The 14,774-nt window shown below is 43.7% G+C and overlaps 1 long non-coding RNA gene across 1 annotated transcript; it reads right to left on the bottom strand.

The window, feature by feature from the left end:
* Positions 1-3,209: 3,209 nt before the first annotated feature.
* On the bottom strand, positions 3,210-13,907 carry LOC308581762. Its single transcript, XR_014005260.1, has 3 exons — positions 13,756-13,907; positions 5,637-5,766; positions 3,210-3,271 (listed from the first exon to the last, which is right to left on the bottom strand). It is a non-coding gene; the product is annotated as an uncharacterized lncRNA (long non-coding RNA).
* Positions 13,908-14,774: the final 867 nt, after the last annotated feature.

The following is a 14,774-nucleotide window of genomic DNA, read 5'->3' as shown; positions in this document are numbered from 1 at the left end:
GCGGTTTTTTCGTCTTGCGATGCACGGTTTCCCATAGGAATGCATTGAAAATCAATTAATGCGTTCCTAGGGAAACCGCCTTCGGACCAGGTCCGGGGACAGTCTGCCCCCGGACCTCTTCTGAAGGCTGGGGGGGGACAAGGGCTTTTCTTCCCACCCCCAGCATTTTAAAAAACCCTGGGACAGCGGAGGACTTCTCCGCTGTCCGGGGCGATCTTAAAATGCTGGCGGGCGGCATTTTAAAATCGCCCCGGACAGCGGAGGACTTCTCCGCTGTCCGGGGCGATTTAAAAGCCCCTGGGAAGGCAGGCAGGGGGGACAAAGACTTTCGCCCCCTGCCCGCCTTCAGAAGGTGTTCCCGCCCCCCGCCCCACTTCGGAACAGCTTTCCGAAGTGGGGCGGCTGGGGCAGGTGTCCCCACCCCCCCTCCCCACTTCGGAACAGCTTTCCGAAGTGGGGCGGCTGGGGCAGGTGTCCCCTCCCCCCTCCCCACTTCGGAACAGCTTTCCGAAGTGGGGCGGCGGGGGCAGGTGTCCCCGCCCCCCGCCCCACTTCGGAGCAGCTTTCCGAAGTGGGGCGGCTGGGGCAGGTGTCCCCACCCCCCTCCCCACTTCGGAACAGCTTTCCGAAGTGGGGCGGCGGGGGCAGGTGTCCCCGCCCCCCGCCCCACTTCGGAGCAGCTTTCCGAAGTGGGGCGGCTGGGGCAGGTGTCCCCACCCCCCTCCCCACTTCGGAACAGCTTTCCGAAGTGGGGCGGCGGGGGCAGGTGTCCCCGCCCCCCTCCCCACTTCGGAACAGCTTTCCGAAGTGGGGCGGCGGGGGCAGGTGTCCCCGCCCCCCTCCCCACTTCGGAACAGCTTTCCGAAGTGGGGCGGCGGGGGCAGGTGTCCCCGCCCCCCGCCCCACTTCGGAACAGCTTTCCGAAGTGGGGCGGCTGGGGCAGGTGTCCCCGCCCCCCCTTCGGAACAGCGTTTTAAAATGCTGGGGGTCGGGAGCGAATCGCTCCCGACCCCCAGCATTTTAAAATCTCCCCGGGACAGTGGGAGATTTTAAAATGCTGGGGGTCGGCAGCCAACGCTTCGCTCCCGACCCCCAGCATTTTAAAATCTCCCCGGGACAGAGACTTCTCTGCTGTCCCTTGGAGATTTTAAAATGCTGGGGGTCGGCAGCGAACGCTTCGCTCCCGCCCGCCAGCATTTTAAGATCGCCCGGGGCAGGGGGGGAGGCAGGCGGGGGGGGGGAGCAAAGACTTTTGCCCCCCGCCGGCCTTCAGAAGAGGTCCTCTTCTGAAGGCCGGCTGTGGGCGAAAGTCTTTGCTCCCGACCGCCAGCATTTCCCTATGGGCTTTCGTCTTGCGATGCAAGCCCATAGGGAAATTCATCTTGCGAAGCGCCTCCAAAACAGAAAACCCTTTCGTCTTGCGGGTTTTCCGTCTTGCGAGGCATTCGTCTTGCGGGGTACCACTGTATAGAGTATACATTCAAAGCAACATAATTAACAGGAGATTAAAATATTATCTTAAAGATTTCAAAATAAAATATTACTAAAGGATGTCAAATATAAAATGCACATTTAAAACAGTATAATTAGAAAGAGAATAAACTATTATCATAAACAAACTACACTCCCCAGGATTTTTTGGGGGGAACCATGATCGTTTAAAGTGGTATGATACCACTTTAAATGTATAGTGCAGATATGGCCTAAACTTTTTAAACCATGCAAAAACCACTCACATCTTTATTGAGAGAGGTTGCTATACTTCTGTTTGCTAACACACAAATGCACACATGGCAAACAACACTACACAGAATTTGGGAGAATGTAACTCTTACATTGTTCTGACATGCAATGAATCTGTATTGTTAACACTGATTGAATAAACCATTACTTGAGTTGTACTGACATTCAGAGGCATTTACTTTCAAGTCTAACATGTTTCATATCTGAGGGCAAAGCTTGACTTATAGGTTCTGGTCATGAGAAGTTAAACCCCAGCGTTTCTGCAACACGTCGTTTCTGGAATGCTACCTCCTCTAAATGTGTTGGCTCTCCACGTTTAAGCACATTTATCATTTCCTCTTGAAATTGTCAAATGCACATAATAATCTGGATGCCACAAGAGGTCCGAATGAAACATTAAACCCCTTTCATCTTCCTTTTTCACTTTTGTTCCACCTATGCGATCAAAGATACTGAACCCTTCAAAAGATGGACATAGGATTAACTAGACAGATCACAAAGTCTGTGCATACATATGTATCTCACAAGATGTTTTTTTAAAAAACCCATCCTGCAATATGTATTAAAAATTGATCCTCCCTTGTCACATCAACAAAATATTAATACATTACAAAAGTCCTTCCTAGGAAGAATAAACAATAAACTTCTCTCTATTCTTAATTAAAGTAGTTGGGAAAGGTGATAGAGAACATTCAAATGAACTCACCTGTTGTTCATGTCACATAATGCTGCCAATTTGTTCTTTGTTAGCTGTGCAATGAGGTATTGTTTATTCAGGTATATACACCTAATTCTACATAGCTAAACCACAGAAGACATAGAAGATCAGTGCAATTTAATAGCCCTCCTCTCCCAGCTGTTCTGTTACCACACTACATGGAGCTAAACTATGGTTTGGCCTGGCATTAGCCAAGCTGTAACCGAGATTTGTTCTAAGTTAACTGCTTGTGGTTTGACATGGGGAGATGAACCATGAGCCCAGATTCAGACTATGGATTTATCCTTGATGGTGCATCAACAGCTGTGGTTACAATCTTAAGTCTGAGGGAGCTGTAGAGGCAGAATAGCCTGTTTCATTCAGTCAAGTCTGTCAGGATCTGAGCTATGATGTTGAAAAGTCTCGTGGAACTTCTTTTCTCCTTAGGTTGAAAGATGAGGCACTAGTGCTAAATTTCCTGTGCCTCCAACAGAAGACTTCACAAAGGAGAAAACTAAATAATGGGGGGGGGGGACGGGGGACGGGACCTTGAGCACTTGGCCAGCTCTTTGGATGAGCAAGAGTTTACTGGTGTGTGGCATTTCCCCCCTTTAAGTAACAATGGGATGCAACCCTTTCTTGAAGGAACATTTGGAAGCTTTGATTTATTTATGTTCTCGGGGATAAGGCAAGATATTTCCTTACCCTTATGATTTGAGTAATATGCTATGGCCTGTAGAATGGTGCTGTAGCATGATAAGCTGAGAATGTGCTTCCTTGAACGCTGGCTAATGTGCAACTACAGAACATGTAATTTCACTTTAAAGGGAGCTGTTAAAAGATAAGGGCAATCAATTACCAAACACAGATGGTACACTTGTACTAAAAAAAATCTAGAACCAAGGAAAGAAAGACAACAAACATGATTTACCATCATGTGAGAAAAACAGATACAGTACCTTGGACAGATATATGAACAATTAGGTGCCTTGTATGCATTCACAGATGGTTGGAACATTGAACCCAGTTTAGTCTAGTCTTTTCTACTACCTTTTAACGGAAGGTGCCAGTGACTAACTATTCATGCACAAATGTATCCTCTCATTTATTATTTTTTGATTTATTTATTTTAATGTCAATATCGATTTCATGAGTTAAAGGTGCAGCCAGACATAATCTGGAAATCCATGACTTGCTTCTCTTGTGCTTTTGCTAAAAGCTGAACCTGTAATATTCCATTGTATCTAACCTCTTATCCATGAGAAATACATTTTACTGATTCGTATGGAGATCTTGATTCATAACACCCAGTCACGTCCTTAGCCTATGTTCTCTGCCTATTTTGCTCTGACCTTCCCATCTCCTCCCTCAGCTACTGGGTCCTACATAGGACGAACTTCTTAAAGCTAAAATTTATAGTTAATTAGCAGAATGCAACAATCCATTAAGTGTGAGGCATTGGAGCAGATTAATTGTGCCTCTTGGTTTCAATTCCGCTTTGTTAAACTATCAGCTGATATAGTACTATTTTATGTGTAATTCAAACTCCTAGTATGCTAGAATTCTTGTGCAATCATTTCAACATGTATATGCTGGGGATGTCATGGACAGGGTTCCAGCAATGGCCTGAACAGTGTCGGGTTTTTGCATTTATTTTATTGGAATGGTGCAAGTAGCAATGCAGAATGAGCTATGCAGGAACTGCATGGCAGTTCATTCATCTCATGTCGAATGCTAAAGAACAAAAACCTTGTCATTTGACGAGTACATATTGACTTGTAATGAAAAGTAGTTTCAGAGTTTAGGTATCCATATTCATAAAATTCACTTTCGAAATTAAAACAGTCAAGGAGTTAATTACTGTGGTTTTCTGGGCAGACTTTTAAAGTAAAAAATAAATCAATCAACATTTTGGTAAATATGAAGATCAATGTTAAGAATGCTCTTAATTAAGAATAAGTGGCACATTTTTGGCGACCTTGGTCTTATTCAGAACTGCACACATTTGAGAGGTACGCTCTGTTATTTATTTAAATGACATCTGTCCATCCCTTAATTTGAAGTTCTCAGAGCACTTTAGGTGGGGCTGCCCTTGGGCCTGGTCTGGAAGCTCCATCTAGTGCAAAACACTGCAGCTAGACTGTTTATGGAGACAGATCATCACCAGCACAAAATTCTAGAGCTCAAAAGTTTGCTGTAGCTGCCCATGTGCTACCAGCCCAGGTCCTTCATTATTTGGCTCCAAGATACCTCAAGGACCACCTAATCCCTGACATCCCTGTCTCACCACCAAGGTCTTCATGAGAGTCACAGTTTGTGGTCCCCCATGCATCTGATGACCAGGTCATATCCGTGAGAAGAAATGTATTTAGCTTTGTGAGCCCAGTTTTATGGAACTCCTTTCCAGTTGAGGCCAATCAAGTCCCTGTTGCAATTAAGTTGGTCTGGCGCGACTCCCGCTAATTGATTTATGGCCCTCAATTAGCTCTTTAGTCCCCGTCCTCTTGCACATTTATTCCAGCAGGCGTTTTAACTGATGTTTAATTTTTTAGTTTTAATTCATTTTAATTTTTGTATCGTCTCTTTGGAAGCTGCTTAGAGACTACTGTAACTAGACGGTATATACCATATGTTTCGCTCTATAAGACGTACTTTTCCCCCTCCAAAAATTAAGGGGAAATGTGTGTGTGTCTTATGGAGCGAATGCAGGCTCCTTGGCTTCAATGATAGCAACGCGAAGCCTCCGAAGCGCAGAGGGAGCACTCCCTCCGCGCTCCTTGGCTTCGCGTTGCTTTTGCTGAAGCCTGGAGAGTGAGAGGGGTCGGTGCGCACTGACCCCTCTTGCTCTCCAGGCTTCAGGGATAGCTGCCTGAAGCCTCCGGAGTGCAGTGGGAACTCCCACTGCGCTCTGGAGGCTTCGGATTCCTTTTGCTGAAGCCAGGAGAGCAAGACTCTCCTGGCTTCAGCAGAGAGAGAGAGCTGCGCAGAGCCCCTTTAGCAAAGCGGGAGGAGAAATGGAAGGGGCTCCGTTTCTCCTGCCGCTTCGTTGAAGGGGCACTGAGCAGAGAGGGGGAGAACTATTTTTTCTTGTTCTCCCCCTCTAAAACAAGGTGCGTCCTCTGGTCGGGTGCGTCCTATAGAGCGAAAAATACGGTAAGTTGCTTTTTTTAAAAAAAAAAACACCAAGTGCATTTACATTTTATGGCTGTCCGATGTGGTCTCTTGCTCTCAAAAGGAAAGTTCTTCCCATTTGCTTCCTTCTTTGCTTTGACTGAGGCACTGTTAGGGTACTCTGTGGACAGCTGGGCAGTTCTCTCCCTGGAAGCCTGGATGGATTAATTGCCCACATTAGCAAATGGAGCTCTGCAACTGTGCTAATGAAACCTAACAGCTTAGACCACAAGCTGATTGCCTGGGGAGGTCAGCAAAAAATACTCTCACCCACATATTGCTTACATGATTGCTTTACTTGTGTATTGTCAAGGAACACAGATGTATTTATATCATTAAGTGTGGAGACTGCAGCACAACAATAGTGCATTAGTCTTTGTTAGCAAATTTGTATTTTTATTTTTTTTTAAAAAAAAACCAGCCTCCTACAGCTCTTCAGCAGTGCTTGTTTTATCATTGTATTACCTTTTGTTTTCACTTTGCTTGCAAAAGAAAACTTTCATTGTTCCACTTCTTGGTTCCTCTATACACAGAGCTCCCAAAATAGCCAGTGTCTGTCACCAGGAAATAGCATTGATTTACATACTGGTTTTTTATTAGTAGCATCAAGTGTAATGTTCCTACTAGAGATGGATGAAATCTGAATTAAGTTTGGACTGCTGGATAAATTGTATAATTATCTGCCTGCAATTTTCAGGCTCCTTCTGCCACCCCAGCTTTGACGGATGAAGGTCCAGTGACATTGTTTACAGTCAAAATGGGGTGACACACACAGGTGCTGGTTTGCAAGCATATGCCACTCTTGCACATTGGCTGGCATGGAAGTGGGGCATCTGAGGGCTATTGAAGACCATCTCTAGTCTCACTAGCCTAGTTTTCTGCTTGTTTTGGTCTCCACCCTCCCATCCATTCACTACTGCGGAGGATTAGCTGGCTAGGTAAAGGTGAAATATGATTTATGTACTTGTTGCCTGCCATCCAAATTGGCATAGGGAGATTTGTTCTGCATACCTTGGGGAGATTGGCTATTAGTGCTGAGGGTGTGCTAGTAATATGAGAAGGAATCCAATCACAACAGGCCAGTCCGTACATGGAAGTCAGTACTAAGTATTGTCATTAGTGACCACACCAAGGGATCAGGATAGTGACTGGGGATTCTCTAACACTTTGGGATTCCACTGGGCTTTGCCTGTTTCATATACCCATGAGTGTTCTTTTTGCCATCCTGGCTATTATAGTTTACTTGTCTCAGACTGGATGTGTTGGGTTTACCCGTGCGAAAGAGGTTCTTATAGCCCTATTTTTAGTATCTTTCAGCTTCTGGATGTGACTGCACGGGAGTAAATCACTCGGAGCAATTCAATAATATTAGATCAAAATGCCGGTTTCAATTTCAGAAACAGCCAACTACCAAGAATTACTGATTAATCAACATTTTAAAACAATTTACAGCCTAGTATAAAAATAGCCACGAAACTAAATAAGCAGGAGAATTAAAACTCAACATTCTAAAACTTCAGCAATCCAAATAAAACCATCTTAATTAAAAGTCAGCTGAAACAGATGGCTCTTCAAGGTTTTTTTTTTTTTTTACAGGCTCGTACTGATGAGGACAGCTACACATCCTAAATGTCCGGATAACTTCCCCCACCAGTTTAAGATATTAAACAGTGCAGAGGACAGAAGAGAGCTCTGGGACACCCCGTATACCAAAGACCATAAAGCACAAATACCCCCAGAACCACCTTCTGGGACTGTCTCTCCAGGATGAACCAAAGAACCACTATAAGATTGTAGCTTCTAAGCACATCAGCCTGGTAACCCAGAAGGAAACCATAGCTAAAATAGTAATGAGTTTCCTGAGGCTCGACTAGACAAACCTTTGGGTCCTTTCCAACTCTACAATTCTATGATTCTATTAATATTGCCAAGAAATTCAGAAGAACCTACAGGGCTGCATTTCCCCCATCCATTCCCTTTTATAATTTACCCAGCAGGACAAACGGAGCAACATTTTCACCACTAAACCAGACCTCAAAACTCATCCAAATGGATCCAAATGCTTAGTATCCTCTAGGACAATGTGGAGTAGATATGACAGAAAATTATCCATAACTATCATTCCCCATCAACTGGAAGGCTTGTAAGGCCACTTGGGTGCCCCCCCATCAACACCAAAATGAGAAGAACTGCCATAAAGCTTGGTTCTTCTTTGCTTGCTCCAGCCAAAGGTTTAGTTTGCCCTTGCTAATCTAATGAAGTCCTTTTAAAGACACTAAGTAATCTGGTCATAGGTGCAAATTTTTGTCACAGTTGGCACAACTTGTTTTCCGAGCTCCAAATGAGGCTTCCCAGCTCAACACTGTCTCCAGTGAGTGTGTTTTCTTCCATTCTAAGCAATTAGCTTCATCCTTTGTGTCTGAGAAAATGCTTTCTGAAATATACACCTTGTTGTGATTCTTAGAACAACTGGACATTTGCAGCATGCAGAAAGGAATGATTGATTTTGCTATTCTTTCGCCCTCTCTCTGGTGCAAACAAAGCACTGATGGATACTGCGTTCAGCCACGGGTTAAGATGCACTGCCATCACTGATGCTCTGCATGGCTGGAGTCATCTGCCCGTCTGCAGTTTTTGAACTGGTTCCAAAACTCTTTCCTGTGCCTGAGATTATACAGCATTCTAGGTTGCCTTCCAGCTGACGCTATCAATAAACAGAAAGTAACCTGAATGCAGCCAAGATACAGGCTTGAATTTATGAAAAACATATGCTGAGCTATTGGGGGGGGGGGGACAGGGACTGACAACTATATTCCAGCTAACTGATGTTTTACTGCACATTTAAAGGACTATCCAACTGATTCTGGCCAGAGATATAACCAGAGCTCCATGCCTATGGTAAAGAAGTACTTATGAATAAATGCAAATCGAAAATCAAAGGAAGATGCTGTGTCTAAGAACCAGGATTCATGTTATTACAAGTAATATTAAGACGTTAGTAAGATATAGCAATATCAGAATTACTATGGGGTGGAGGGCGTGTTTTGGGATGCAGCTGAGGTTTATCTCCATTCAGCTGAACTTCACCAATGTGTGGGAGAAGCTCCACAGCAAAAAGCAAAAGGAAAACAACTCCCCACCACATTTGCACTGGTTGAGCAGCAATGGCTCCACTAGTCATTCAGCTCTGCTACTCGCCTAGTCAGGAGTTACATGAAAGACCTTCCCTGGTTTTGTGTTCTTTTTCCTGAGGGTCAAAAAGTATCTTCAGCATCATTTGCATTTTTTAATAATAATAATACCATTCACTGCCATGAGTGTGCTTTTTCTTGATGATGTCATCTTCCTCTTTGCTGATGTCATGGATGCTTATAAACAAAGTCATATGGATTGATGCAGCCAAGTGAGCTACAGAAAATCATGTGCTTCACAACAGCCAATTCAGTTAAAAGGTAACCTGGGTAAATGAGAGGGCAAGAGCAAAGAAAGAAAAGGATAAAGAGGACCAAATTATTCATGATGCCATTTTTAAACAAATTGTAGGTGCAGTGAACCTGAGCTGGCTCAGGGCCCTGATGTGTGTGTGGGGGGAGCAGGTGGTGAGGGGGTTTTAATCCTCTCCCCTGGCCATGGCCCAGATCCAGATTGGGTGTGTGGTGCTCACAGCTACTATTTGTATTACGGAAAAAGTTCTTATTCAATCCACTGGTGGTTTTTCTCCTGTGGAAATATCTGGCAATGAGGAGAGGAAATGACATGCTTTTACTAATGGATTAAACTATTTAAAATCCCTGTTGGGGTGGCCCAACTTGTTTTAAATTGTCAAAGGACTGCTCACAAACTTTCACCAGAAAAAGACATCTTAAAAACAACAACGGTCTGCTGGGGGATTGAATTTGTTTTATTTATGTATGTTTAGAGTGCCTACTTTACGGCAGCCCATTTGTTTGTTTACTCCCAGGCTTCCATGTGGCTGCTTTCAAAAATAAATCATTTCCACATTTCTAATTTTGAATATTGCACATAAAGGCTGTGAACATCTATAAAAACATCACTCGTGCATCTAAGCACTCAGAGCCCCAGCTATATTCCCATCGCTATAGATAATCTCTCTCAGTTATTTTTGACTCACAAATCCCCAATTCAAAATAAATTATTCAAGTAACGATACCCAAGTAACTGATTTCCAGTTTAGACTGTGCGATTTGTTATAATCATTGCATTTCAATGGAAACAAGGCATCGTACAAATATACAAGTTGCCCTCTCCCAGAACAAAAGTACAGTTAATTTTAAACAAGCAGATAACAGGGGAACTATGATAAAGCACCCAAATCACTGGATAAAGCAGGAAATGTTATTAAGCTCCAACTCCCATCAGCCCAAGCCAGCATGGCCTATGGACAAAGAGGATGGGAGCTGCAGTTCACCAACATCTGGGAGACCACAGGTTCCCAACTCCTGGTGTAAAGTAAGCCTTCCTGTTAATTAGGATGAATATCTCTTTAATTTTTTAAATAAAGAAATAAATAAACCCAGCTGCACCCTGTCCTTTCACCAAGGAAGTCACAATGGTGTACAAGGAAGTTCTGCCATTTTATCCACAGAACAACTGTGTCAGGTAAACTAGGCTGAGAAAGTGCAGCTGGTTCAAGGCCAGTCAGTGAGTTTCAAGGCTTGGTGAGGCTCTGAATCCATGTTGTGGTGGTTGTTTTTGTTGTGCTATAATTTAAGAAAGTTTAAAATTTAAAAATTCAAAGTATTTGATGGGGGGGACTGTTTTGTATTGTTTTTGATGAGCAAACTTAGGCCCAGGGGCCAAACCCCATCCATCTGACAGGGTTGCCCCAGCCTCTCTGGATGGGGGGGATCAATCTGAGAGGAGCGTGGGGCATGCTTCCCCCCCATCCCCATATGATCGCTAATTGCATGAGTGCTGATGACAGAACCAGGTGGAAAACTATTCTGTGTCACAGGCAGTGGCGTAGCGTGGGGGGTGCAGGGGGGCCCGGCCGCACCGGGCGCAACATCTGGGGGTTAGGGTTAGGGGCGCAAATCCATGGGTTAGGGGGCGCAAATTACTTGCCTTGCCCCGGGTGCTGACAACCCACGCTACGCCACCGGTCACAGGAGTTCACTGCATTTCTCAGCACCTCTACCAAGTCAATTCCTGCATTTTTTTGTCCTTTTGCTTTCCCCTTTTGTGTTCCTGTTTTTTGCTTCTTATTCAGCTTGTTAGCATTCTAGTCCCACTTTTACTCTCATCTGACTTGAAACATTTTTATCCCACATTTTGGAATGAATGTCCAGAACTAAAAGGAAGTAAATGGATCATATTTTGGTTTTGTCCCATTCTCTCCCTCCCTCCCGTATTTCTCTCTTTTCCTCTTCACATTCTGAACATGTTATGTAAAATGAAGCTGTATTCATTTTGATAGTGATCACATTCAAACAATCAGAGCGCATTTCATCAAAGAAGCCTGTGCCCCAAAATTACGACAATGTGTGCTGTCTGCCAGCTAATTAAAAGACCGAAATTTGCTGTTTACTGTTCCCTCATTTGCAGGAGCTGTAAGTCACAAAGTAATTAGAGAGCTAAAACAATATCACGAGAAATTGATGCTTTCGTTCCTGTTCTATGAAAACCTCATGAAATGGATCAATGTGTTTAAAGCATAATAATATGGCCGTTGTGCTAGAGCAAGTTGCCTCTGATGGAGGAGAAAATAACTTTAAGCAGAGATAGATGTTGGGTGTTCTCCCCCCACCCCACCCCCCATCTTGTAAGTAACACTATAGTTCAACAGGGACAGATCTTCTGTTTGAGGCTATTCCAGCCAGAAATGAATACAGTGCTTAGCCAAACTAGAAGGGAGTGAAAAATAGGATTGTGCTGGAAAATAGAGAGCTACTTTATCTTTGCCAGGATTTGTCTCTTCAAGTCACAGTTAGGTCACACAAGAACACAGGTGCAAGCACCAATTAAAAGTTATATGGGGAGCAAGGAATAGCTTGGCAGCTCCCAGCGTTCGGCATCAAGTTAAAGAGTCACCATAGAGGAATAAAAAAAATGTTCTGTATTCTGAAATCTTCCCAGAAGTGTTAACGTTTTATAATGCCCCCCATCCAAACCACAGACATCCTAAGCTCATTGATGTTTGCTACTGTTTTGCTCTTCTACAAAAATTCTAGACAGCTCTTTCCTGGGTAAGTTTCCTGATATTGCTGCGTGCTTGGAATACTCTATCTATCTATCTATCTATCTATCTATCTATCTATCTATCTATCTATCATCTATCTATCTAGTATCTCCCCACCTGCTCAAGCACCTTGTCCGCAAAGGAGAAATTTGCCACTGGATGATAATTATTTAGCACTTCTGTGTCCAAGGAGGTCTTCTTAAGGGGGGGGGCATGCGCCAACAGCTCTTTCAAGGCAGATGGTACGTTCCCCTCCTGCAGTGAAGCATTGATCACTGCCTGGACCCACCCAATCAACAACTAGTAGATGCTCATTATAGGATTACACTGCACATGGCTGGCATCTTACTTTTGTCTAATGGTGCCTCAGATTTGCTGCCTAAGGCAGCTGCCTTCACTTTGCCTAATAGAACGGACATCCCTGATTTTAAGAGCTTCTTGCTATAGTACTGCGGTTAGTAGCTGATTAGTAGCTAATATAATCAGATTCCAGTGTGATTGATTGATTACATTCTGCATTTCTTTAACTAAAACAACCCGAAGTGGCTTACAAGCTAAATCTCATAAAACATCGTTATCAAGCTAATTTGTACACAGTGCTAACAAGAATTAAGAGTACAAAACAACACATTTTCATTGAAATTAGCAATGGAAATATGTCACTGTTTGCATAAAGCAGCTTTAGGCTGCCATCTCATACATATTTCCTTGGAAGCAGGCTCCCTTGAACTGATGCTGGGGTTTACTTTTGAGTAGTTATGCAATGGATTGGAGGGTTCAGATCATTAAGAGAACCATTGAAGGTCCTGAAGAGGAAACGTTCTAATGGCACTTAGAGGTTTTGATGATTAAGCCGTATATAAATCCTGTTAAATAAAAATAAATAATTTTGTTTTTTCTTGTTCCTGATGTTCAATAAAACCTTTTGAGGAAATAAAATAAAATAAAAAATTTGCCACTGGAAATTGCTGGAGACTGCAGTTCAGAGCCAAACTTGATATTTACTAAATGTGGGTTGGGGAATGGCTGGCTTGTAGCTCCTCCCCATTTGGCCTACAAGGTTGCTTTGGCCTCACCTCACCTCACCACATGCTCTTCACAATACATGTCAGGAGAGGCCAGGTAAAGATAAAGATGGGCCAAAAGGAAATTAGCAACCACGGCTGCCCAGCTGATTGACAGCATCCACAAAACCCCATGCCCAGTGCTTTGCAAGTGTTGACTAGCAGCTGATCGTTGAGGATTGTAGGGTTGCCATACACCTGGAATTTCCTGGACATATCTAGAATTCTGCAGTCCGCACCGTGCCCAGGTGGCAGCCAATGTCAGCAGTGTAATTTTTGCTAATTTTCCGTAAAAAATGCTCAAAACCGGCATCTTTTGTGATTTTGCAAATAATAAGAATAAATAATAATAATAATTGGCAACTTTGCCCAAAAAGCTCAACAACTGTCTGGATTTTCACTGTTTGAAATATGGCAATAAGCACTGTGCCCAGATGATCAGCTGATTGCTGGGGCTTGCAAAGCGCCATACCTTTGCTTGCACAGTTTTATTCATTATGGCATTCAATGATTGACAGATTGGTGGCCCCATCAATTGGTCCCATGGGAGTGAGTGGGAGAGATCAGGATCCACCCACAGGCCAGTTCCACTTCCCCACTCCTGGCTTAATATGTAACATGAAGCTATGTATCTTATTTTTCTTTAAATTATTACAGGCACTGGATGGGGAATTCTTACTGAGAAGGAAGGAAGGAAGGAAGGAAGGAAGGAAGGAAGGAAGGAAGGAAGGAAGGAGAGGCTAATCTACTGACTCCCATACTAGGGCTGGAAGAGAGATCACAAACCCCCCAACCTCTATGCAGCTTAGTGGGGCAGGGAAAACCCGATTTAAAACAGGGCATTCTGCAGAATAGGGCTCCTGTGGGAAGGCCCTACTTACTTCTCAGGTAAGGGGACTTTTCATCAAAGCCTCAGTTTATGCTTCTGAAAGATAGGATAGCTCAGTATGGGGAGAGGTGTTCTCATTAAACCAGTAGCTTCCACCACAGTTGCTCTCATTCTGTAAAGGAAAAAACCTTGCTCTGGGCTGTAGTTATGACCAGGTCGGCCAGGAAGATAATGAAGCATCACCGCTGAATGTGCAAAACAAAGACAAATTGTGTTGCTATGGGTTCCTAGGCAACACAATGCCAGCAGCCCGCAATCATGTGTAACACAGATTGCAGTGAAGCAGAGAGTATATATTTTGATCGTTGTCTGCAATGTTTTGTTGCAGTTATGCCGTGCCATTCAAGGCAAAAAAAAAAAAGCCCTGAGGGAATTATACAAAGGAAACGAATTTCTCATTTTGTTAAAAAATAAATGAATCCTGGAAAGAGGAACATTTTAGCAGATTCCTGCCTGGCTGCTGGCAAAGCCAGCCCTGTCATTAGGCAGAAGGTGGCGGCTCCCTGAGGCAGTGGATGTACCGGTGGAGGTGGCACAAAGTGGCAGCAAGGTGTTGGAGTGGACAGGGTCACATGTGCCTGCATAACTTGCCCTGCATCCCCTAAGATAATCTGCTATGCTCAGGAGTGATGGAGAATTTGCCCTACCTCCAGTGCTGAAGTAAGTTTTGGTCAGCTTCTGTACAGTATGTGGATTGTCCTTTGCTTCAGGCAACAAAATCTCTTTGGCCAACCCTGATTGAACATTTATTATTATTATTATTAGTCGTATACTTCCCTATACCTGTAGGTCTCAGGTCAATTCAAAACACAAAATTACAGTATACAGTATTCCACAGCTGTGGAATTTTTTATGGGTAAACCTAGCTTTAGTTAGGAGTAGATAAATTGGAGTTGAAGGCCAGGTGACTGAGTATGGGTAATTAAATTTTATGAAGTCATCATGCTTTTTTATTAGGGTGAACACACCTGTGCCTGTCCCCACCACATTAAAATCTTGGATTTCTCCATT

This window comes from Podarcis bocagei (genome assembly GCF_964188305.1).
Source record: "Podarcis bocagei genome assembly, chromosome: 2".
NCBI classification, from domain to species: domain Eukaryota; kingdom Metazoa; phylum Chordata; class Lepidosauria; order Squamata; family Lacertidae; genus Podarcis; species Podarcis bocagei.
Note: the sequence above shows the minus strand (reverse complement) of the source record. Positions and strands in the feature narration are given on the sequence as shown.